Source organism: Sturnus vulgaris, chromosome 4 (genome assembly GCF_052056855.1).
Source record: "Sturnus vulgaris isolate bStuVul1 chromosome 4, bStuVul1.hap1, whole genome shotgun sequence".
In the NCBI taxonomy this organism is placed as follows: domain Eukaryota; kingdom Metazoa; phylum Chordata; class Aves; order Passeriformes; family Sturnidae; genus Sturnus; species Sturnus vulgaris.
In genome coordinates, this window is record NC_142246.1 from 38,391,425 (window position 1) to 38,416,027 (window position 24,603).

The following is a 24,603-nucleotide window of genomic DNA, read 5'->3' on the forward strand; positions in this document are numbered from 1 at the left end:
AGAAAACACAGCTGAGCAAAAGGATGGTGATTCACATTTTATAATAATAAGGGAACAGCAAAATACTTCAAGTTCCATTTCATGTTCTTGGGACAGAAGACATTTTTTTCTGTCCTGACTTTCCTGAATAAATCAATGTAAAACTGAGAAATGGCCCCTTCTAATCAATCCACAAGAGCCAGACAGAAGATCAATTGTGAAGATGCAGTGGTCAAGTAAGGTTATCAGGGAAAGGTTTTTTTCTCTACTGTGTTGTGCTGTTTTAGTTTACACAGGTGTCTCTCTGGATGATAGCGAGAGCCCTAGCAGTATTAAACCCGCATTTCAAAAAAATTTATTTCCTTGGAAAAATTTGTCCTTGGTAACTTAATGTAAAGATTTGATGTTATAAGACAAAACAGTAATGGGAATTCGCAATCATATTCTCAACATCCTTTCATTAGCATCAATATTGTGTTGTCATTTGACAAATATTTCAGCTCTTCTGTCAAAATGATGACAAATACAGCTGGATTAGTTAGGAGGAAAGACATATTTCTGAAACAGGCACTGCAAATATCTTTTCATATGCAGAATTGGCACAAAGAGACAGATGTCACCACATAAAGTGTATTTTGGGTGGCCAGCTTTCTGCAGCAAGGTTTCCACAGCCAAGCATAGCTGTTATATCACATCAGCTGAGCAGGCAGCATTACTATGACCTGGAAATGAGAAATTAGCCTGCACCCTATAATGATTAATATCAGGACAGGAATTCCTAACCTAATTTTCACTACACCCCTATATTGTTGTTTTATTATAGGCCTAACTGGAGAGCAGGAAAAGAAGCAAACCAAAGAAAAGAAAGGAAATGAATGGTGGGTATCTTTCTTTCTTTCTTTGAGCTTTGTTTGTGTTTTCTGATGTAGAGAGAGGAGGAAAGGAAATAATGAAGGATTTTTATTTCTTTTCCCTGGTACAGAATGAGACACCTTGTAGATCCAAATTTCCCATACAGCAATTTCTGTGTGATGAAGTTCTTAACTGCAGAAATGTTAGCTAGAAGGTAAGGAGATTGGGACATACCTTGTTCTGCTTATTCAAGGCTGACTGTCCCTTGGAAATATTATCTGTTATCTTCAACTTTATACCACATTATCATCAGCTTCAGACCAACCATGAATTATATGCATTTACCCCCTCAGCATCTGTACTGCTGAGTTCATTTAAGTGCAACAGAAAATCCAGTTTTCAGGACATTTGAAGAAATGTTCCAAAATGCCTGAAGTGCTAAAAACCAAAAAATTGGTGCAGAAAATATCCATTCTGGCACGTTAGTCACTTTTGATCACTACCCACAGGCAAATGCTAATGAACAAAACTGTCAGATCTACTGCTTTCTGCTCACATTCCTGAAAGGACAGTCCTCTTTATGATACACAGCAGACACCTTCATTTGCAAGTGCTGAAATTGGACAATTCAACTTTGTTGCTGAGCTTGAACCTTGCTGTACTTTTACATACTTAGGAGATATTGAGTCCTACCTTTTCCACACAGCAACGATAGAAAGGAAAAAACATACAATGTTACTGCAACATATCTGTTCATCCTGAGATTAACTAAAACAATCAAGGCTCTGTGTTGGACATTCCTTGTAGTCCCTCCCACTGTGGTCTACTGACATTCAAAGTCTCCACCAGAGTCACTGCAAAGACATCATGGATCAGTGATAGTCTTTGTCTTGACATCAAAAGCGAATATAAACTCTCTGAGGAAGAGAATGCTAATATTTAATCTGATAGCAACTGCAAATTCTTGTTGCTGCTGCAAAAGAAACCATAATTGCTAACAGCACCAAGAACCAAGGGGCTGACTCTAGGTTAATGCAGAGAAAAATTGTAAGTGACTCAAAAATACAGTACATAAAACTAGTCTGACTATATACATTGTGTCACAAAGGAATCTGCAACTATTTTCTGAGAAGGGTTTTATGTTTTCTCCCTGCCATTTGTTTCATCACACCACTCTTGCTCTTTGGCAACTCCATGTTTGCTGCAACCACTAAATTCTTACCAGAGAAGAACAGCCTTTATAGCCATAATAATTCATACCAGTTAAAGATTTCCTTCTCCTGCCTCTTAAATTTTAAGGAAATTTTTTTTGAGAGAAAAACATGCTCAAATGCATCTTATACCTTCCCCTTCACACAAACCTACCGAAATGAGTCCTCTCCTATGTGGTACAACTCCTCTCTGAGCTCTTACAGGCCAGATTAGGAAGATGGCAGGAGATCAGCATCAAGCCCTCTTGAACAGATTACATTTCAATCTTTGCCCTGGAGCCCAGTTTAATCTATGCTGTGCTACTGCATTCAAATAAGACCCTTCTGCTGGCTCATGAAAGAGCTCCCACATGCAACAAAAACTGTGAGCAACTCAAATGAGCCTTTACCACCTAAAATATAAAATCAGATCTGCATTTCAAAGCTCAGGGTTCAAATCAGTCAGGGGAAAAAAAAATATTTCTCCCCATTCTGAAACTGTTTCAGAACATTGTCCTAGAACAACACTACTTTTAAAATAAATTAATCTTGTACCTAGAAAAAAAAGCCTTTCAAGTCTTTTTCCATATATTTAAAACTCCAGGTAAATGGCTGCTTTCTAAAAGAACTTTTCTAAAAGGTAGAGGGGGCAGTAGCAGAAAATGTGCAACATACTCCAGGAACTTCCAAGTTTGAAATTTCAGTGTCTCAAAACATGCATATAGGAGGGAGTTCAATTGAATTAATGCTCAATATACTCTTTACTAATGTTAACAAAGAATCACAGAATATCTTAGGACCTAAAGCACCATGGTAAAAAATAGAAAAATTATAAACTGAAACATTGGTGATTGTGAAACAGATTGACTGTACTGAGATATGTTACAATGCTCAATTTATCACAGAAAATACTTTCAGGAGACCAAGAGTGGCAGACCATACCTTATATATTGTACCACTTACCAAAATTTATTACTATTCTAAAATACAGGAAGAAAAAGGAAATCTGAATCCTACTGACTTTGGTTTGGATTATTTAGTGAGGAAAATTTTATAGTCTGTCTGCTGGCACCTCTTTCTCAGGAAAGGACTTTGAAAGAGATGCCTAAAGACAGAATAACAGATTTTTGTTTAAAATATACAAGTATGTTGTGCACACAAATGTCTAGAGGACCCTTCATTTGCGGCTTAGTAATGGTTTTGAAAAAAAGACAGAATTCTGCTTAGCTAACGTGTGTGTAATTCCAGGAATCTCATTAAATAACTTTAATATGATTTTACAATATTACTGTTCAATGCCTGTTTCTCAACCATATATATATTTCTGCATATAAATAGCTGATTGCAGCTAGTTTTATAATAATAGAACATGGGACAGTGATGTTTATATTGCTTGTCTTTACATAAAAATAGTCCAGAGCTTAGTTACTTGGAATGGAAACACTCTTAGTTTGATTTACCTTGAAAGTATTCCTGTAAGCATCTCTGTCTAATTCCAGGTGGGGATAGGGTCTTGGAGTTTTATGCAAAGGCAATTTTTCTCATGAAAGAACTGCACAATTAATTAAGTCTTGGAATATTTCCATCAGCTGGAAGTTGTATGTTTTCTTATCTCTGTGGTAAGGATGAATAATTTCAAGCACAGAAGAACAACTCACTGAATTTCACGCAGCAAATTGCAAGAGCAGCAGAATCACATCTGAGGGATTTTTAGCTTCTAGCACTTGTTTGACCTCATTGTCCCTTTGAAGTACATTTACCTGTAAAATGGCAGCTCGAGGCTGAGGAAGTTGAAAGGGCTTATAATAGATTTCCAAGGGTCTTAAGTGTCCTATATAGCAAAGCCCTCTTTCTATTATTAAAGTGCAGATATCCACCTGGATTCCTTTCAGTAACATGTTTCTCCTGCGTATCCCCTGAATGGAAGTTGTACCGAACCACAATGCCTCTTTTAAGATGTGTGTGAATAGAGAGGCTCTGTAAAACATCAGATGTCTGAAGGGCTCTAAAAGGCTTTACAAACACCAAACACATACTTCAGAAAAATCATTTTTCCAAATGGAAGATGGCTGAAAAGGAAACATGAGGACTGGGACATTTTGATTACCTTCAGCAAAGTCTAATTACAGTCAGATTTTAGTTAGAAAATAATAAAATACAAATAAAAAAAGAATAGTGGTATGGCACAAACCAAAGCTTATGCTAAATATTTCACACTAATATTGAAATTTTTACTTACAATATATAGCTCCTATGGTTCCCCGTGTATAAATTATTGGCATTCCTCTCTAGTAGTTGTCTACCAGCCTACTGTTGAAGATTCCATCCCTGTGCTTGAATAGTTTTGGATTTCCTCAGCCAAAATAGGCTGGGCTAGTCTTCCTAATTTAAATAAGTATTTTATTCTAATGCAGATTATTTTCCCTAAAATGTTTGAGGAAATGCTTATAAACACTCCTTTACATATCAATATGAGACAGTCAGACAAGCAGAGAGGACCATTCCTTTTATTATGTAAAATAAATGGATTTGCACAGTGAAAGTAAGTGCTAGCCTACCAGTCTCTATTGTCAGGCTCCACTTCCATAACTGGAATGTTGTTTTGCTGGGTTATTTATTTGATTTATAAAATTTTGATAAATGTGCCAAAAACTCCAGAACACTGCTAGAAAATGTAATAATGGAATCCAAAGACAGTAAAAGGCAAAACCAGAAAAAAATAGTACCTTGCATTACTTCATCTCTTTCTTAGCTTCAGTAGATCTTTAAGTATGTAAATCTATATACCTTGGAAAATAAAACACAAAGCAGAAAGTAATTTCCCTCAAAGCCAGAAAATTTTAGAAACTTGTTAAAACAATGTATTTGGTGACATAGTAGCACTGAATACTTTAACATCCATTCATGACATTTCCTTCCTTAAAAAAAAAAATCATTAACTGTTAGTCCTGGCATTGCATAGGCATAGGTGGCAGAAGGATCATGTAGAGAAATTTGTCTCTGAACCTTAGAAACAGGCTATTCTCTCTGTGAGTAGGTATATTCTTCTACTAAAGTTACCAGGACAGAAATATTTGCCACAAAACTAATTACTATAGGAAACTTGTACTGTTTTCACCAGCTGTGAATGGCAAAATGTACTCATGTACTACTCTAGCTGTAGTCAGGCATGTGGTGACATGTATACTCTGAACCTGTACCACCATAATATGTTCATTTTCTTAATCATAGGAATTAATACAAATCTGTTCTGATTTTCCTTTTTCCAATGTACCAAATGTACTGAAATGTACTTTGGGTAGAGCCTAAGGCGGTTAACCCTCAGAGTTTATTTTAATCCAAATACTGTCTTACTCTCCCTGTAAATTCAGTCAATGTCATCCTTAATAATCATCACAGTGATTTTCCAGTCGCGTTGAACAGGGAAGGATGTGACTGACAGTTGTCCAGAAGCACTTCCAAGGGCAGTATTTCTTAACCTTAGTCCAAAGTCTACTTGACTTCCCTGAAAATATCCAAAAGCCGCACCCTGTCATTAATGCCAACCAAAACCATTGCCAGTATGTCCACTAATTTAACCAAATAATGTTAAAGCTAAATTTGAAATAATTGTTTGCTATTGTTCCTTTTGATAGCATGAGAAAAAATATGCAAGTTGCCATGACTTTTTCACCCACCTTGTGATACCAGATAGTTCAGCAGTTCACTGATCAAGGGCATCTTTCTGTCTCTCACTTGGCAATTCTATCTGGTCTGCACAGGCTGCTGCCACACCAGCAATAGCCACGTCACATTAACAGGAGCTGCAGGTCATCAGGACTGGATCAGCAGAGCCACAGAGATGGGGCTAATGGCCATTTCAGCACCTTTGGGCTGTGGCTGGTGTTGCAGATTGATCACTTGGTAATTTTAGTGTGCTGGGTTTGCCCTACAGGACTTCAAACACATTTTCCTCTGAAGGGATCAGATTTATGCAGTCAATCAGCTTTCCCTGATGTAGCAGCAAACCACGGGTTGTGTGGCTGATCAAGAGACCAGGTTTGAAAATACGGTGTTAATCTAAGCACAACTGCTACAGTAGGTAAAATTAAGTGTTTCTTCATCATCATTACAAAGACAGCTAATCTAGTAAAAGAGTAATCCAGTCAACTGGAACTGTACTGTGAAAAGTACTGTCTTACCAGGTCACTAACACCAGGAGGATGGGAAAGCCATAGAAAATACCAACTAAAACACCAATATCAAGAAATCTAAATAAAAAGTTCCTCCCTTATTGTTGCAGTAAGGAGGAAGGTTCTCTTATTTTCAGCACAGCTTGTTTTCTGCTTTATTTCATTTAGGGAGTACATGCAGATCTCTGCAAAGCAACAGCTTCTGATTTAAATACATATCACTCAGTACCAAGTAACTACTGGACAAGATACTTCTTGTTAACAATCTGGACATCAGACTTCCAATAAGAAAAGCTGTAAGGACAAGAGTCCTCACCATGTGCATTAACTACGTATTAACTACTGACTAAATGAAAAAGAACAGTGTCTCTATAAACAAGCTAATATACATGGAGCAAATTAATATGTGTGAGAAAACAGCTTTGGTAAAAGGATTTTCAACATAATTCTTTAAAGTATCAGATCGAAGTAAACTACAGAGATTCATTTCCCCACTTAAAAACAGAAGGTATATTTTGCCCATGGGGACTAAACTTTAATTTTTGACAGAGCCTTTCTACCTATTTTGACATCATTGAAAGAGCCTTACAATGGGAAAAAGATTTTTTTCTTCTCAAACTACAGTGAGGACACGAGTGATCGCTATGGTTTCTTTAAGTAGAAATCCTTTTTAATGTACAATAAGGCAGTGATACAAGGCAAAGACCTTGAGGAAGGACTCACTCAAATCCATACTTCAGTTAGCATCAATATTAAATAGGGCTTAATGTGCAGCTGTTTCTTTCAGCTTTAATTTAATTTTATTTTGGTAAGAACAAACACTCTACAGTTGTAACCCCAAAATGCCATCTTTAATTATTCTCTATTCATATTTTTTCCATTGTGGATGCCCAGTTTCAACTCAGCACCTTTGCAGTTTCAGAGAAGCCACAGCACACACCACCCCCCTCTCCTTTTTCTCCCTCTGTTTTGTCCAGTCCCAGAATTCAGGGCAGCTTTGGAATAAGCTGACATGCAAAACAGTAATTATCCCTCAGCCTGCATGGGGAAATCAGTGGAAGACTAGAAATCTAGCATTAACTTAACCATCAATTTGTGCCCATGCACAAGACCCAGCTGTAGCACATGAAGATTATGCTATGCATTACGATACCCATTAGTGTTTTAGTTGTGCTGATTGACAGCCAAGTCTTTTGTGATTCAGTTGATGTTTGTTATGCACAGATAGAAAATGATTACTTTGACATTCTTATTAATTGATTTAATGTTATTTAAAATGTTAGTTGTAAAAAAATAAAAGAAAGGCAAAAAAAATAAAGGCAGAAGAGGCAAAGCCTTCTTAGTAACATCTTTTGTGTGTCATTTGAAGTGACATATGTGTGGGGTTGGGTGGGGGAGGTTTTTTTAATATTTTCTAATTACTCTATTCTTTCCTGAGTGACTGCATGTTTCAATTTCCTTCAAAGAATCAAACCCTTTATTTTACTGCTCTTAAGTTTTTCTGGCTCATAGTAACTGCTGACAATTGCCTTGCTTGAGACATCAGCCCCAAGACACCTTATAACAAGATACTAAGTGATGGCACAGATAGCAGGAGATGCTGCTGTGAAAACTGAAGTTGGTTAAAGATTGATGGAAATAATATTTAAATATTCTAACAGAAGAAAGGTGTAAATAGCTCTGCTAAAAAAGTGAGCTGCATTTCAACAGCCTCCAACCTTACACAAAAACACATACACAATTATTATATTTTCTGAGCAGTTTCTGGGATCATGTATTCAGAGTACTTGTGATAAACCACAATGAAGAATTATAATCAGACATATGAATCAGTCTTATTCAAGAATTTATTTTCTTCAACAAAAGAAGACCCAGCAAGACCTTTTCGTGCTAAATACAGACTGCTCTAGATTCTTAAGTATCTAAAATTATAAAACAAAGGGAGTTTTCAAATGAGAACAGAAGCAAACCTTAGTCTTATCTTCAAACGTGTGTTTACTTGATTCCAGTGGGACAAAGGGTTTTATCCTAGATATTTTACTACTGAGCAGATGGACCATGTTGTAGTAGTATGACAGCATAGACTTCCTCCATATTTATAGGTATCAACTAAAACCACTTGAAAATACATAAGCAGCTCAGCCAAGAAACATTTAGTTATACATCTTTTAGCCACCAATTCTAATTTGTTTGCTAATGACTACAGGTTGGTAATGTTTTTTTTTTTTGTGGGGAAAAAAAGTCAAGGGAAATTAATGTGGCACATGCCTTGCAGTGGTACTCAAGAGAAGTTTGACACTTTAATTTGGCGGTCACAAATATCTTTGAGTTTTCTGGATTGTGTATCATCCAATATGTCTTTATGGTACTTTTCTGGAAACTTTAAATGCTTATTGATCTTCTTGCAATTAGAGTTATATACTTATAAAAATATTTTTGCTTTTTTTTTCATTGTTGTCTTTCTTCTTTTTTTTTTTAGTACTTCTGTGTATTATTAGCCTATTGCTGACTTCTTCATATATAAAACTGCAGATTTTGCAGTTTGCTTGCTCTATCGTGTGTTAGCATTATCTAAAAATGATTTGGTATTACAAGAGTTTTGTTTGGATTGCTTTCTTTGTTTTAATTTTTGAAATAAGACCTGCTGATACAGCATTATGCTGTTTCACTATTAATGCATATATTGGCCTTTTAGTTGATATTTTACAAGCTTCATGAGGGAAAAAGAAGTTTTACAGTATCTATTGAGCTGCCACATAGACACAGGGAATCATTAACACATAGCTACAGGACTTTACATATAATAAATTTAAAAAATAAAATACTGTTGTTATGTGATTGCTAACAAGTTTTTCTTCAAGAGGTTGAGGTTTATACTACAATGAAATAGGCCATAATAATGAAAATGGAAGTGCTTACCCTGCAGCAATCAAAGAAAGAAGCAGTGTCCTGAAGACACCCTATGCATTTTCAGGTATTTCCGTAACAATAACAGCTAGAAGAAATAAAATTACGTAAAAAGTTCAGTACACGTTTTTCAGAAAGTCCACATTCAGCAGGTCTGATTCTAAGTAAATCTTGTATCTGCATCTGAAGACGTGGTTTCCACCAAGTAAATTCTTAATCGTGTATATGGCATACCATAAATACATTAACAGTTCAGGGCCATTTCCCAAGAAGACTCAAAAAGAACTCATGTATTAATAAATGTGTGACTTTGGTACTGTAGTGTAATTAATAGTGACTGTTAAGCCTAGGTCAGGACTTCTAAAAACCTTGTGGCTGTTAGAGTAGGCAGCAGAAACTGTTTTGTTAGACAGGAAACTTAAAAATAGAGGAGGCATGGTTCATCTCCTACACACAGAAAACTTCCCTCCCTATTGTCACTTGAAGTTGCAGCATTTCAATCCTTACTGCACAGCAACTTCAAACTCTTACTCTTCAGAAAATTAATGCCTGAGAGCACTGTGAGTTTTTATGCATGCATATAAAACACAAGATGCTGTAGTGATGAAGAACATATAAATGACTAGCTATATAAATTTGCTATGTGTCCTGCATGTTCTAATAGTAAGCAATACTCATACTTTTCCAGAGACAGCAAGCTGTTTTGCTCATCGCTATGTGGCTGATGAACAGCTCCCAGCTAGATTTTTATCAGGCTATACCTAACTGATTATATCCAGACAGTTTCAGTCTAAATTAACTGAAAGACATGTAATTAAATGTACCACCCAAGATGACTGATATCAGCTAACAATTGGTTAACACTCGAGGCCTTGGAAAAGACCTTGAAGGGACAGAGAGAAGGAAAAAAATGCTAACCTAATTTCTAGCTCATGGGCTGACTGGGATTTAGGGGGATGTCCTCTTCTAAGATGATCTTTACTATTCCGTGACTTCCTTTCTTTCACAGTGTTTTGTTTTCCCTGGTCACTCCAAGGTTAAAACTAAAGTCTTATAAAACAGCAAGAGCTAAAACTAACGGTGGAGCAGAAATGTCAAGGCAGTTGTTTTATCTAACTGAGGACATTAAAGCTTCCTGCTTGAAGGGAAAGGCCTTATTTCAGTGGGAGGGTCACAACTAGTGAGCATACCAGACAGCACAATGATGGCATATGGAGCATTTTAGTTCTGGGTCATTGGGCTCAAATCTGACCTAGCTTTTAGTAGCCAGTAGTAATTACCATCTGTTGACTATTAGTGGCAATATGAATTAGTCCTCTGTCTAAATCCTAGTAAAATTATTCCCTTTCACAGATAGACAGTATTCGAGATTTGTTTGGCATGCCTCCACCTTTTTGTCCCCCTGCAGGATAGACACATCTCAAGAAATCACCCTCTTTTCCACAGAATCGGACCCTACAGGAAGTATTTGGAATTATTACAAAGGATGTGTGCACTGGAGCTCATTGTGTGGTCCCTGTTGTGCAAACAAAGGAAACGCTCATGCTCCAGGGCTGCCAGTCTGGCCACCTTTTATGAAGTCAGAAATGTTAAAGCTAAAGAGGAGAATGAAAAACATCTCATCTAACCTGCACTTCACATGCTGTGCAGAAAACAATAATCAAATGAGATCTACACCCTTAAATACTGTTTGTAGCTATGGCACTCCTGAATTGTACTCTTTCACTTCACTGATCCAAGATATTATTGATAGAACAATACTTTTCTAGGTAAGTTGATAAACAAAATAATATTACCATTGACAGCCTGCACCTTCTTTTGAGTCTTAATTTCTTCAACTGCAGTTTTCAACTACGTCATTTCCTATCCAGAACCAAATACAATCAAAGACCTCTTTATAAGGTAGGTAGTACATGCCATGATCAACTCCACTGAGTTTATAGCTTCTAAATGCAAGTATCATTCAAAGTTCAAAGCCCTCCTGTGTGCTTTGGAAATAATTTTAACAATACAAAGAAAAATTTCAACTTTTTTCCTGAAGACATCTGGGATTTATATTGCTATAATCAGAGAAAAAAGTCATCTGCTTACTTTATGCCTCCTGCCTTTCTCTTTAAGGCTGTTAGGTCAGTATCTTAATATCTGTGAATTAGAAATCATTTCACATCTTTAAAGCCTTTATGGTATTGTGATTTATGTTGCAAGGCATGCAACATAATTCATCGATACCTTAATTTTAATTTAGCTTCCTTAATATTCATCAAATGAGGTCCCTGTAAGAAGAAATCCAAATGTATAGACTCTCTCCATTACTTTTCACCATTTCTCTGTTGCATCCTTCTGGGATTTTGGCTTTTCCAAAGAAAAAGTGGCTTTTCAGTGACAATAAACATCTGGATGATTAGCGCTAATCCTTTCTTTTGCTCACTGTCCTCCTAGAAAAAAATACATCTACTAATTTTAAAATACTAACTTCAAAATGACAGGAGGGAAAAAAAGGCCTACAAATATTTTTTGTGAAAGAAAGTTTCTCCTTCCCCTTAATTCTTCATCCCACAACTGGCAAGTAAAGCACAGCAAAAATTCTTACCTTAGTGCTTTAATTCTTTCCATTCAACATTGCTATGAGTTATCTGCAGGATATTGCACAGAGTCTCTTTTAAAACTCATGCTACTCAACTCTAGAAACAGCTAACAGCCCAAATTTTTTCTACATGGCCCAAAAGCAGACTTTGCCACTGTGGTGGCTCTCAACAGATTCTATGGCTTGTGGAGGCTCTGTTGGCAAAAGGTCTCCTTCAGCACCAGGGGAGTGAAGGGAAGTCTTGGAAACTGAAGTGACCAGAACCGTCAGCCTTCTAGGGCAAAGATTAACAATTACCATTTCCAGGTCCTGCTAGTTCCCCCAGCCCATCCTTCAGATGCATGCAGAAACAAGAAGTATTTCTGCATCTATTCTGGAACCACCATACCATTAAAGGCAGAGAAACTTGTGCTGGCCTGTCTTCTCCTTCAGGTCTTTTCACCCCTTACAGACCCTTATCTCAGCAAGTCTCTGAGCATCTCCAATCTAGTGCATCACCCAGAAGACAGGTCCATTCACTATACATTTTCTCCACTCTCTCCCACCAGTTACTCATCATGAAAGGGCACAACTGTAGTTTGCCATAAAAAACTTCATTCTTCTTTCCTAGATTAAGCACTCTTTTTCCACAGTCTTCTAGGTTCACAAGCAGATGAGAGTCTTAATATCATCACAAGATTTTTCCTGCTCTTTATGTCCCTACTGAAGCTGTTGATGATCTCTTAATCAAGGTAATTTGTGCCATGGCTTTCAGTCATCAACATGATTTTTACCACGCTATTCAGACTCCTATCAGCCCTCTGTGTGATCTGTTTTTATTGCTTCAACAAAACACTGTGCACACTTTCTGTCCTTTTGCCCTCTACTGAACGTCTTGTCTGCTGTTCTTAATGTCAGGTATGTTGAATTCATAACAATTTTTTTTTAAAAAGGAGAAACATCCTGTGCCCTATGAATGTTGATGCTGAGTGTTCCCGAAAAATGCTGATGTGCTCTTCTAAGTGATACCTTTTAACCATCAAATATCTTCACGCATATTAAATTACCTCTGAGCTTGCTTTCATGTTAGTTTGGAGACAAGGTTGCTTTGAAGTGTTTTAAAAGACATTCTTTTATGTGTTGCAGTATTAAAAATGCAATGCTTTACCTTTAAAGAATGAGGAGCTTTCTGAAAACTGTCTGGGGGCTTTGGGGGTGTTTGTGTTTATGGCAATTGTTCCTGTCAATGTGTAACGACAGCTAAGTATTTTCTCCAGTGACTTTCACAACCAGAATCAATCAGGTAGCAGCATGAATACACAGCAGTACATACTCAGACATAAATTGATTTACGGGGTCATTACTTTTCTCACTAACTTAAGGGAGCAGCTCCTATTAGTGACACCGGGAGATGCTTGACATTCAACTGCTCATAAAATAATAAGACAAAGAAACAAGACTGAATCTTTCAAACTGATCCTAGCAGCAAGTGGAAAATTACATTTAAAGCTACACTAATATAACAATTCAAGATTCTGGGGTGACCCTGATAAAACAGCACAAGTAATCTCTCTGGAGCATGTATTGTAGAATTAAACTTTGAATGGTCTACAATTACCATGAAATTATTTCACATTTATGTGTATCTAAAAAAAAAAAAATGTCTTTAGGAATAAAAAACCAATTCCTTAGGGCAAACATTCTAACTATTCATCGCTTATATAAAATAGCAAATTCCATTAAAATTTTCATATATATTTATGGATCTCTAGATATGCAATATAATGCCAAGGCATTGTTTAATTTGTGCTTTAGTTGCTGATATCATTCAGGACAGAATTCCTTCTGATAGATAGAAATAGATATATCAATGTTATGTCAACTCTGCATTCTAAGAATTTTTTAAAGCCAAAATGTTTAAGTGATATTTTACTGTTCAACACTGTTCATACTGCTTAATACCTGTCATCACCGCTGTCAGACTACAAAGTTTTGCATGTTCTACCACCCAACCTATGTTCTGTACTTCAGCTTGAAAGGGGAGTCTGTCTCCTGAACATCAAAGGCTGACACTTCAGAGCTTTTATGTTACTGCCTGTGCTCCGCCTGACACAGTTGAAGAGACATTGCTCTGAGAGCTCACCTGAATCAGCTTTAACACTGCAGCTCTGCAATAGCAGTGGTCCTTTCTTTAGCTAGCCCAAACCCACTACCTCTTCTCCAGTTCTGACATTGCTTTTAGGTTAACTCCCTTCAGAACTTGTCACTACTCTCAGATAAATGCAATGGAAATTATAGGGCCACATCAATGTGGCACATTTCCTCTTGCTGCTTTAATATTGTGCTTAGTAATGTCTCATGATAGACACGTAAGAAGCATAATGTAGTCTGAATGCTCAGCTGCCATGCCTAGCTGTGAAGTAATATTTAATTTTTTTTTTAATTAATGCATTCCTTCTTCAGGAATGAAATATTTCAGGACTAGAAAAACTTTTCTGAACAAGCTGTATTTATGGTGCAAACAACAAAGCATTAGTAATTAGTATTAGTAAGATAAGGGATCCTTTGTCCATCATCTTTCTCATCACTGACACAGCACACATATGCTGGGAAAATCAGCAAGATAGTATAGTCTGCCCATTGGTTACCTTCTTGAGTTTTCTGGATAAGTCCAGAGACTTGATAAAATCCATTTTAAGTTTTTGACAAACAGAAGCACAAAAAGCAGCACAATGTATTTATGTTTAAATTTTCCTAAAACTTCAAGTTTAAGGAAGCACCACCACTGTATAATGTTTGATTTTTGTCTCAACAGAGATTGCTTCACTGAAGAAGTTGAAGGCTTCATGTATTTACAGATTTCTTTCATAGCTACTTTCATGTCAGAACCTTTTCCTTTGCCACTCTCCATCTTCATCTCATGCCTTATCCTACTTCCTTTTTTCCCCCTGTGTTTAGATCACATCTTTATAAGTTGTGTTTTCTTTTCAAGAATAAGCAACTCCTTTAGCTCAGCCATGTTTACCAGAAGTTTTTTTATCATTCTGTGGTCATTAAAATAACTAAGATTTATCTGTCTTAGAGAGCCTGTATGAGTTTGTCTTGTGCATTAGAACAGCATGGAAAGGTTAATGCAAAAGCCTAGAAAACCAGAGTTTGAACTCCATTTTTCTTCTAGGAGAGCTGCCATTGTGGATTCTCAGAGGGCATCTGTTTGGAAGAATGGCTGGCAGGGTTCCTTAAGAGGCAGATATGAAGGGAAGAGTCAGGAAAACTGGATGCTCTTCAAAAACATCTTAAAGGTGTAGGAGAAGGGTGTCCCCATGAACTGAAAGGTGAGCTGGCAAGCAAGAACACTGGACTGGCTGGCATTCAGGAAAAAAAAGGAGGGTTTATGTACTTTGGAAGAAGGGGTAGGCAACTTAGAACTTCAAAGATGTTTGTGAGGTTATGCAGGTTAAAGAATTAAAGGCCTAAAGATCAGCTAGAAATTTATCTGTGTACTTCTATGAAAGACAACAAAAATATTTCTATAAGTATATCAGTACCAAAGAGAGAGCTAAGGAGAATCTCCTTCCTTTACTGGATGCCAGGGGAACATAGTGACAGAAGAGGAGAAAAAGACTGAGGTACTTAATGCTTTCTTTGCTTCAGTCTTTAACAGCAAAACCAGTTGTTCTTTGGATACCCAGCCCTCCCAAGATGGAAGACAGGGTCTTAAAGACTATGTGTCACAATTAATAGAGAGTGGCAGAATAAAGCAAGATAATTATTTCATTATTTCCCACTTATATTGTCACTATGAATGAAATCCTTTGTCAAGAACCAACCCACTAACGTGCTAGAGTCTGTACAAACACAAATTAGAAGAACAGTCTCTGGAGCAAAGACTCCACAATCAGATAGACAATAGATAATAGATGAATACTGTGAAAAGTAATGGACATTTCAAAAAAACCAGAACTTTCTGTTTCCTGGTTAAAGACAAAGAAATTATTCCTGGATTAGGTAGAAATTGAATTCTACTGACCAGGATTAACAATCATCCTTCTATATCAGGAATATATTTTGTTCAAGGTTTTCTGTGAGTAGAGGGGAATTTTAAGGATTATAATGGAGCAGCTCTGTGGCTATTTATGACATATCTCCAGTCTAGGAGATGCATCATAGGTCAAGGCTTAAAGCTAGCATTTAAAAAATTTACAAGTGGAGAGCAAAGGCTGTTGCTACGATATGGTTGACACTGATGAAAGAGAAAGCTCTTGCTTGCACTGAATGCTTCTGCTGCAAGGAAAACATTATTTTCTTTGTGACTCTATTTTATGTCATAAGGTAGAAAGTTTCTGCATGAGAAAATCTATCTCCTTGCTGTCTTTGCTCTTTCCACAAATAAACAACAGCATTTCTTAACTCAGCTAAATGTTCTTGCTACAAGATTACATATTCAAAATTGCATGTATTGCATGTTACCAAACATTCATCAAAAACGAATTCATCAAAATTCATTGAAAAACATGCCCATATTCAATGTGAGTAATTTTCAGAGAGCAGACTCTTTTTCCGATTTAAAGCATACAGCCCAGGATTTTATTGATTTTAAATTCTTAGTTCCCTGGTTTTGATACCTATTAAGGAAAATGCTGTGTCTCTTCTCTGAGACTCCTCCTTCCGTCTACACCATGCACGAGCTTGAAAAAGAGTTTAGCAGTGATTACACTGTTAATAGGCAAAAGGTGGACAATTCCACTTTTGAGCCCCTGCCTCCTCCCACAGACTGAATTGTGTTTAGACAATATTATCATTATTAATTAGCACTTTGACAATTAGCCAAGCACAGGACCTGCACCTCCTGTAGCAGGTTATTCAGAACTTTCAATTGCATCTTTCTATTTCCCAGAGCTCAGTACTGAATTATTAAAACACTTATGGAACTCTAAAGGCAGGTGGTTAGAATTTAAATACAGATTAGATACAGTATAAAAGCAGAGGGAAAACTTAGGCGAGCAGTAAAAGACCCTTATACATACAGCTGTACATCCTGTGAGACAACATTAAGGTAGAAGTAGCCTTCAGGTTAAGGCACCCTGGATCTTGTTCATGCATTTGCCACACAAAGTCTCATAGCTACACTTGCAGAGCTTTCAGGTAGTTCATTAATTCCTTCCTGCCTGATTAGTTGTTGGTATGTATTCAAAATAGGTACTGATTTTTTTTAATTTAGCACACAGCTGTTTCTGTGAGGCCTCTTTGCCACAAACCTATTTCCTGCTATCATGGTAGAGACAGTTTTCATCCCTGAGCCCTGTCCTTGTAAGCCAGCAAGATTTTTGCAGTATAACTGTAGGACACAAATGATTACTTGGGAAAGCAGACCACTGAATTGTAGCTTTTAAATTTTAGCCAATTTGTGCTCTATATGGGGAATTCACACAACACTCTTTCTTCTTATAGAAAGCAGACTGCAGGGGTTCCACGGGAAAACTACAGAGAAATGGCCAATCTCACTAGGACAGAGCTGAGTTCATTCCTTCTGGCATGGGAGCTCTCGTGACACTGCTGGAAGCCATTCCATTGCCCCTGCACCTAAGAAAGGCAGAACTGCTGGATGGATAAGCAGCAAGATGAGGAAAACATCCCCAGAACTTGTGTCACAGTGTGCCTGATACAATGCCATTTTAAAGCAGTTCTTGAAGGCAAGAAGCAGCTATAAGAAAGGATTGTTGCTGTTTTGCAAAAAAACCCCATGCACTGCTACAGTCTCAGAGTGGAGTGGCTTGAGAGCTGCTCAGCAGGATGAGACTCGTGGGTGCTGGTCAGCAGCCAGCTGGTGTGAGGTGGCAGCGTGCCCAGGTGGGCAAGAAGGCCAGTGGCATCTGCTACTGTCAACCAGCATTCCCAGATCCTTTTCTGCTAGGCAGCTTTCCAACCTCTCTTTTCCAAGCCTGTTTTTTTTGTGACCTAACACTGGAATTGTTGAACCTCATATGACTGCTCATTGATTCAGCCTGTCCAGATCCCTTTATTATGAACTCTATTCCCTCCCTACATCAAGTAATTTCCCTTCATTGTCCTGGAATATAAACCCCAATACAACAGATAACATATGCAAAATGGAAACAAGGGGTAACTTGGTTTAAAAAAAAAAAAAAAAATTCCCTGTTTGCTCTGCATTGTCCATTTCCTGCACATTTACTACTTTAGCTACAAGAAAGAAATGTGCTGCCTTACAGTTTCAATTTTTCATATGGTCTGCATGTGTTCTGTAACTTAACACCCCTTTCTTCTCTGCAGTCTTCTGCCATAAGCATGAGTTTGTACCAATTTCCTTAATGAAATGTGTGAAACATAATGTGAAAAAAGCAAAAAGGGATCACTAAAGAGCAGTCTGGGCCCTGACATGTTTCTGGATCTCCTTTTCCTTTTCTTTTCTTTGAAGGCAATTTCAGATGCCCAGACAAACATATCTAAAAGTTGTAGACTTCCTTCCTGCCATTTACTGATAATCTTTCCTTCTTGTGCAGATGGATCCTGATAAACACAATAAATATCTGTCACCTAGATAAAAAAGAACAAGACAAGAAAATATAAATCATCAATTGCCAAAAAAGCTGTTAAAATACTACGAAACAACAATATTTGTTGCTGTACTTCTACATTTCTAGTAGACTGATAATTTAGGCACAGAGCTCTTCCCTCCAGAAGGAAATCTAAAAAAATTAAAAAAAAAATTAAAAAAAAAATCAGTCTTTTTCTGAGTTGGTGGAGTCTTGTAAAGCTGCACCAAATATTGTGTATGCAGGAAGAGACCTCTATCTTTCCAGGCACATCTATTCAGTCCTTAGAAATATGACAAGTGGTTCTTGATATTTCTCTCTTGTTGCTAATCCTGGTAAGGATGTATTCAACGTCAATCAGAAATTAAACTTCATGAAGTTAAACTGCTAGAAAGTGGCTGAATCAAATGGATCAAAAGGAGCTCAGGCATCCCTTCTTCTCAACCCACCAGAGCTAAGGCCTATGTACTCTCAAACCCAGGAGGTTTCTCTCATCCCAGCCTGACAGATGCAGTTGCTGCTTTTCCCATGGGCAGGTCTGGCCAAGCAGCAAGATGCAGACACCCTCAATACTGACATTTTTTCACACAGGCTAACATAGTGCCTTTTCCAGCATCCACATAGAACCCAGTCTTATAGGCATGTAAGCAGAGATAGCCAAGGCTTGTATCACCTCTCCAGCTTCACTTTCTAGATTTATAAAACTGCCACTTTTTTAATAGATAATAAAAGCTTAAATTCCTTCTAATCATAAAATTAAAGAATGTTTTGGGTTGGAAGGGACCTTAAAGATCATTTAGTTTCAAACCCCCCTGCCGTGGGCAGGGACAACTTTCACTAGGAATAAGTTGCTCAAAGCCCTGTCCAACCTGGCCTTCTCTGGGCAATGTGTTCTGGTGACTCACAACCCTCATAGTAAAGAATTTCTTCCTAATATCTAACCTAAACCTACCTCTGCCAATTTAAAACCATTTCCCCTTGTTCTATCAATACATGTCCTTGCATAAAGTCCCTCTCTAGCTTTCAGGTAACCCCTATCCATGCCTAACCACCGGGCCCCTTCCCCTGTCACTAGCCCAGAGCCTGGGATTTTCCAGCTGCAGGTTGCCTCTGCTCACCCACCCAGTCTGGGCTGAAGTTCCATAGGGAATTGCACATAAATATACACACACAGACAGAGGGCTGGCCTTCACTGGGTGTCACGGTTTAAGCCCAGCCAGCAGCGAAGCCCCACATAGCCACTCACCCACTCCTTCACCAGTGGGATCAGGGAGAGAACTGGAAGGGTAAAAAGGAGAAAATTAATGGCCTGAGATTAAGACAGTTTAACAGAAAAAGGAAAAGCTGCACACAAAAGCAAAGCAAAAGAAGGAATGAACTCACTGCTTCCCATGGGCAGGCAGGTGTTCAGCCATCCCCAGGACAGCAGGGCCCCATCACATTTAATGGTTACTTGAGAAGATGAAGACTATCACTCCAGATATCCTCCCCTTCCTCCTTCTTTCCCCCTCTTTCTATCCTGAGTATGATGTTATGATGTCTGAAATATCCCTGTGGTCATTTTGGATCACCTGTTCTGGCTGTGTCTCCTCCCATCCTTCTACACACACACACACCTTCCTCCCTAGCGTGGCCATATGAGAAGCAGAAAAAGCCTTGGCTCTGTGTAAGCCCTGCTCAGCAATAACGAAATCACATCTCTGTTATCAACTCTGCTCATCACAAATCCAAACCACACTCCCACACCAGCCACTGTGAATAAAATTAGCCCAGCCAAAACCAGCATACATAGGTGCACACACACAGCCTTACACACAGCCTAAAGGCACCTGTGGCCCCTTTACCTGTTTCTAGCACTTGGATCTCTTGAATGATTCTTACATGAAAATATAGAGAGTGAAAAATAATAGGAAGAAGAATAGCAAGAAGAAAAGCCCTCATTTGGCTCAGCCTGGTGAGCATGCCGCTCATCTTACTGGAAGGAGACGAGCTTCTTTTATCCACCTGTCTCTCCATAACTCTGTTCTGGGTCATCTCTCATCAACCTTAAACCCTCTCTTGGCCACCTCAACCTTAAGCAGTCACACCTAGGTGTGACTGGCCTTGCAAGAATGAACGCTCCAAAATGTCCCCAATGCTCCTCTAAAATTGTGTGTGGTGTGGCAGTCTCTCATATCACTTCCACTTAACTAGTTGTGAAATCTTGTCCTTCCTAGAGGTCGTATATGCAATTTTGTGAGTGTCTTGTTCTGTTATTTATGCTCAGCAGTTTCTCATGTCATGTCCAACAGTTTCTTGCAGTTCTCTCAGCTAGCTAAATCGCATGGCAGGAACTGAACACCTTAACAATGATTATTTGGCAGGGTACTTACGTCTGTGCATACGTTTAACTGTATGCCTAGGTTTCACTGGGTTCCTCAGTGGCTACTTTCTATCTGCAAAAGAAGACACAAATGCTATATGGATATGTTGTCTTAGAAGAATCATTGCAAGATGATTGCTATTAATCATAATTCCAAAAAATCACCTATGTTCCTGTTATCTCTTTTCATGTAGGGGCACCACTATTTTATCAATCTTATGAAAAACACCCATAGACATAGCTTTTATAAATCATAATGATTTTTGTATTATTACATCTGAAAACATCCAACCTGAGAACCCAATAAGACTGCATCTAAGATAAGAACTAAATTTTCCTACTTCATATGGAAGTTTAGATTTACTTGAAGGCAAAAATGTACATATACACAGAGATATATTTATGTTTGCATGTATTTACTTTAGTCAGCATTTCTTCATAGCAGACATAATTTTTCTCAACAGTTTCCTACGGGATATTTTAAATTATATAATGATGCAAAAGGAACCCTGGCCTACAAGTATACTGTAAGCTGATAGGAAGATACTATTACCTCCTCCTATAGAGGAATTTCAGGTTGAGTTTTGGCAACTTAAATTTTACATTTTTTGAGAGAGAAACCTTCATACTACAATATGGAAATAATTTTATTGTAATGTGCAACAGATTTATTTGCCTTCACCAGTAATATTCAACAGCATGTTCTTTATTTTGTTGTGGTCCTTGGTTTGTTTTAAATATGATCAAGAATACTGGACTCCTTCAATTGCTTGTTGCAGGAGCCATCTGGTATCTGGGCATAAAGAAAGAATAAATATATACAAAGGCATACACAGTCTACAGCAGCATGAAAAGCTTCCAGTGACAACCCACTTGTTTCAGTCAGCAAAGATGGGGCAAGACAGAACTTAATAAAGAAGGACATCTAGCTTGTATGATATTTGGGTAAAAAACAGGCCTTCAAATCTGCATATCTTTAGATTATTTGCAAGATTGTTATAGATTTAGCAATCTATAAAGGCAAAAATTTTAAGTGAGAAAATCAAACTGTCTAAACATAGAGGCAAAACCATCAACAAAAACGGTTTTCTCTCTCACAGAATATTGGAGCTGTAAACTTGCTGCAGTTAGTTATGGATTTTCATACTGCTGGAGCAGCTTGAATTGAAATCACATGCCAACTGAGCTAGGAAATTTGTGAGTCATTTTAAAAATCCTCCTCCTTATGTAAACACTGCATATGGTAAAGATGAAATAAGTGACCTAGTCAAGTGAAAGTTTGCCCTCTGGCTCTGGCCTGTGCACTCAGCTGGCTGAAAAATATCCTGTCTGCCTGGAAAGATTTGCCTTTTTCTAATGGTTCAGACCATTAGAAAAAGGCAGCTCAGAATTCACATAAGGAGGAGACAGAGTTTAATTCTCTGCAGCCCACTTTTGTTCAGGATAATTGTTAGGATGTCATAACATCTGTGGGATAGTGTCTATTTCTCACCAGGAATGTAGTTACTCTGCTGTACACTGCACATAAGGATGAAAAGAGTTCTTAAAAGGTTATATTGTGAAACCTTAACTCTAGAAGTCATTCCAGTTTAAACAAAGTCAAGCATAATTAAATATAATACTTTCTATAAATTAGATCAATATGCTTTTTATAATAAGTGGAGGGGTTTTTAGCTGAAGAAGAGCCTAACAGCCAAGAGGATAACATCCAAATTCAGTTACCCAACAGGTGGAACGGATAATGTCTTATATTTTACTGGGTGATTTTGCAGCAAGAAAAGATCAAAGCTAAAAATGCCTGTGCCTTTGCTCAGATGACAACAAGGCAAGACTCCCTGAATATTTAGACTAGCAAATAAATGTTTCTTGCATTATTAATTTCTTCTATGTACAAATGCTTTCTTTTCTTTATAATGGAACAATTAAATAACTATGAAAAAATTCAGTGGAATTATGTTCTCTTTTTAAATATTAATTTTGAATATCTTCCTAACAACACTAAATATCAGTTTTTTCTATATATGAACTGCTGAACTAGGAAGAAAAAAGAAACTTAAGGGAGAAGTCTAGCAGTGGTTAAAAACTCAGTTCCCATATGAATGCTAATGAAATAGCAGATACAAAAGCTTCAGGTAAATTTGAATCAGACAGAAAAGATGATTGGAAATTGTTATGTAAGGCATATATACAAAGACAATGACAATTCTTATATGCAGGCTCTCAAGCATGTAAGAAATCTAGATAGGTGTTTGGGGATAACTTTGCTCCAAGCAGCATGTGAACTACTTGTTCTCCCTGATTTTCTGTCAATGCAGTGCATAAACAGAAAAGGCAGGATTAACTGAAATACTTTTTCAGACTTTGTTGGAAAAATTGCCATCTTACTTTCATTAAATACTTTCACACATAGGGGATGCACCCACAGAGATGCTCTGCTGTCTCTAAGCATAGGCAAGGTAAGCTGTTTTCTGGAAGTGCATCCCGAGAGGCAAGTGGCTGTGGCTCTGCTATACATACTGCAGTGTCAGAAATTTTAGACAGCAAAGACTGTCTGATGTAGCTCCACTTGTAGCTCCACCATTCAGCCTGCAACTGCTTTCTATTGCAAAGTCTAGCTAGTCCTAGCTTATCTCATCTCCTTTGGCATACCAAAATGAATTGATGTCTTCCTGTTGAGAAGTACAGAGATGTTCAGTACCCACTTACAGAAGCAATATACCATTTGAACTACTTGTCTGGCAGGAAAGAAAGGAAAGAAAGGAAAGAAAGGAAAGAAAGGAAAGAAAGGAAAGAAAGGAGAGGCTGTTTGTATTGGTTTTAAATACTCTAAAGTGGTGGTACCTCCAGTATAGGAGAACCCAAACAGAGCACATATCAATCAAAGGCAGCTGTTTACATCCTTGAAATTTTCTTTTTCTCTAAACCTTAAGACCCTTCAACCTTAAACCTAATTAATCTTGTCAATTACTGTGTATCATACAAATCTAATAATGTTTCTTAGATATTGGAAGTAATGTTCATCCTGGATTGACATCTACCAGGTTTTTACTCCTCCTAGAAGATAAGTCAAAGAGGAAGCCAGGTATAAGTATTCATCTGCCTGAATATTACTAGCTTCAGTCTGTATAATGGCTTTGCTTTTCTTTTGCATTTTCTTTTAAAAAGCATAGAGATGAAGACGAGCTTCTACTTTTCATTAGTCAATATGGCAATTGCTATATTATTTCTCAGTATCATTCACTGCTAAGAATCAGCTTTTGTAGACTGAAAAGCATTTGCACTGAAATTGTTAGAAGAGCATTCACATCCACAGCAATTGGAGTGTCTTTGGCTATAAAGAGAAGAAATTTTTTCCATTCTTTATTCAGGAACGGTTACTTAGACACAAATGGAAACAAAAGAGAACTTTCAGGAAGCACCAGGCTATTAAATACTTTCCTGGTCACACCTTCTGACACACAGCAGGCTTTTAAGAGCCTTTGAGCATGAGGTTGTATTGCATTTACATGACCACCATTATTTTAAGAAGTATAACAGTGACATCTAGTGCAAAAATGTTGCATAGCAGGGCCCAGAAATGGCTGTGGTAGTTTATGTTCATTTTTTCAAATACTGAGGCAAAAGTAATTGCCAGGAAAATTTCTGCAAACTAAATTTACTACAGGAACTTAGATGCTATATTTAATCAGACTTATGTTAATTTCTGAAGTCTCGGTCAGTCAAAAAAAGATAAATACTTATGACATAGAAGAGGAGCAAACTGTAAAGGAAGAAATGAATTTTGGTTTAGTTCTGATGTGCTCTTAAAGAAAAAGAGACCCACCATGTGGTCCTGACAGGTGGTTTTGTACCAGGGTCACTGATCTCGGGTGCCTCTCATGCAAAGGAAAAGGAGAAAGGTAAATAGAAAGCTGTGTAGATAAAAGAGAGAATGAAAATATTGCCTTGGGAGTGAAAAATGGAGGTTACCTGAAGAATTGCTCAGCAAAGCAAAAAAGTAAATAAGATATTTGAAAAGGAAAAC

General features: G+C 37.5%; 1 long non-coding RNA gene across 1 annotated transcript in view; it reads left to right on the plus strand.

The window, feature by feature from the left end:
* Window positions 1-800: 800 nt before the first annotated feature.
* Window positions 801-24,603, plus strand: part of LOC148223955 (uncharacterized) — a 33,800-nt gene continuing 9,997 nt past the window's right edge. Inside the window, exons 1-2 of the long non-coding RNA XR_015803559.1 lie at window positions 801-857; window positions 962-1,045. This is a non-coding gene — a long non-coding RNA (uncharacterized LOC148223955). The remainder of the gene's footprint in view (window positions 858-961; window positions 1,046-24,603) is intronic.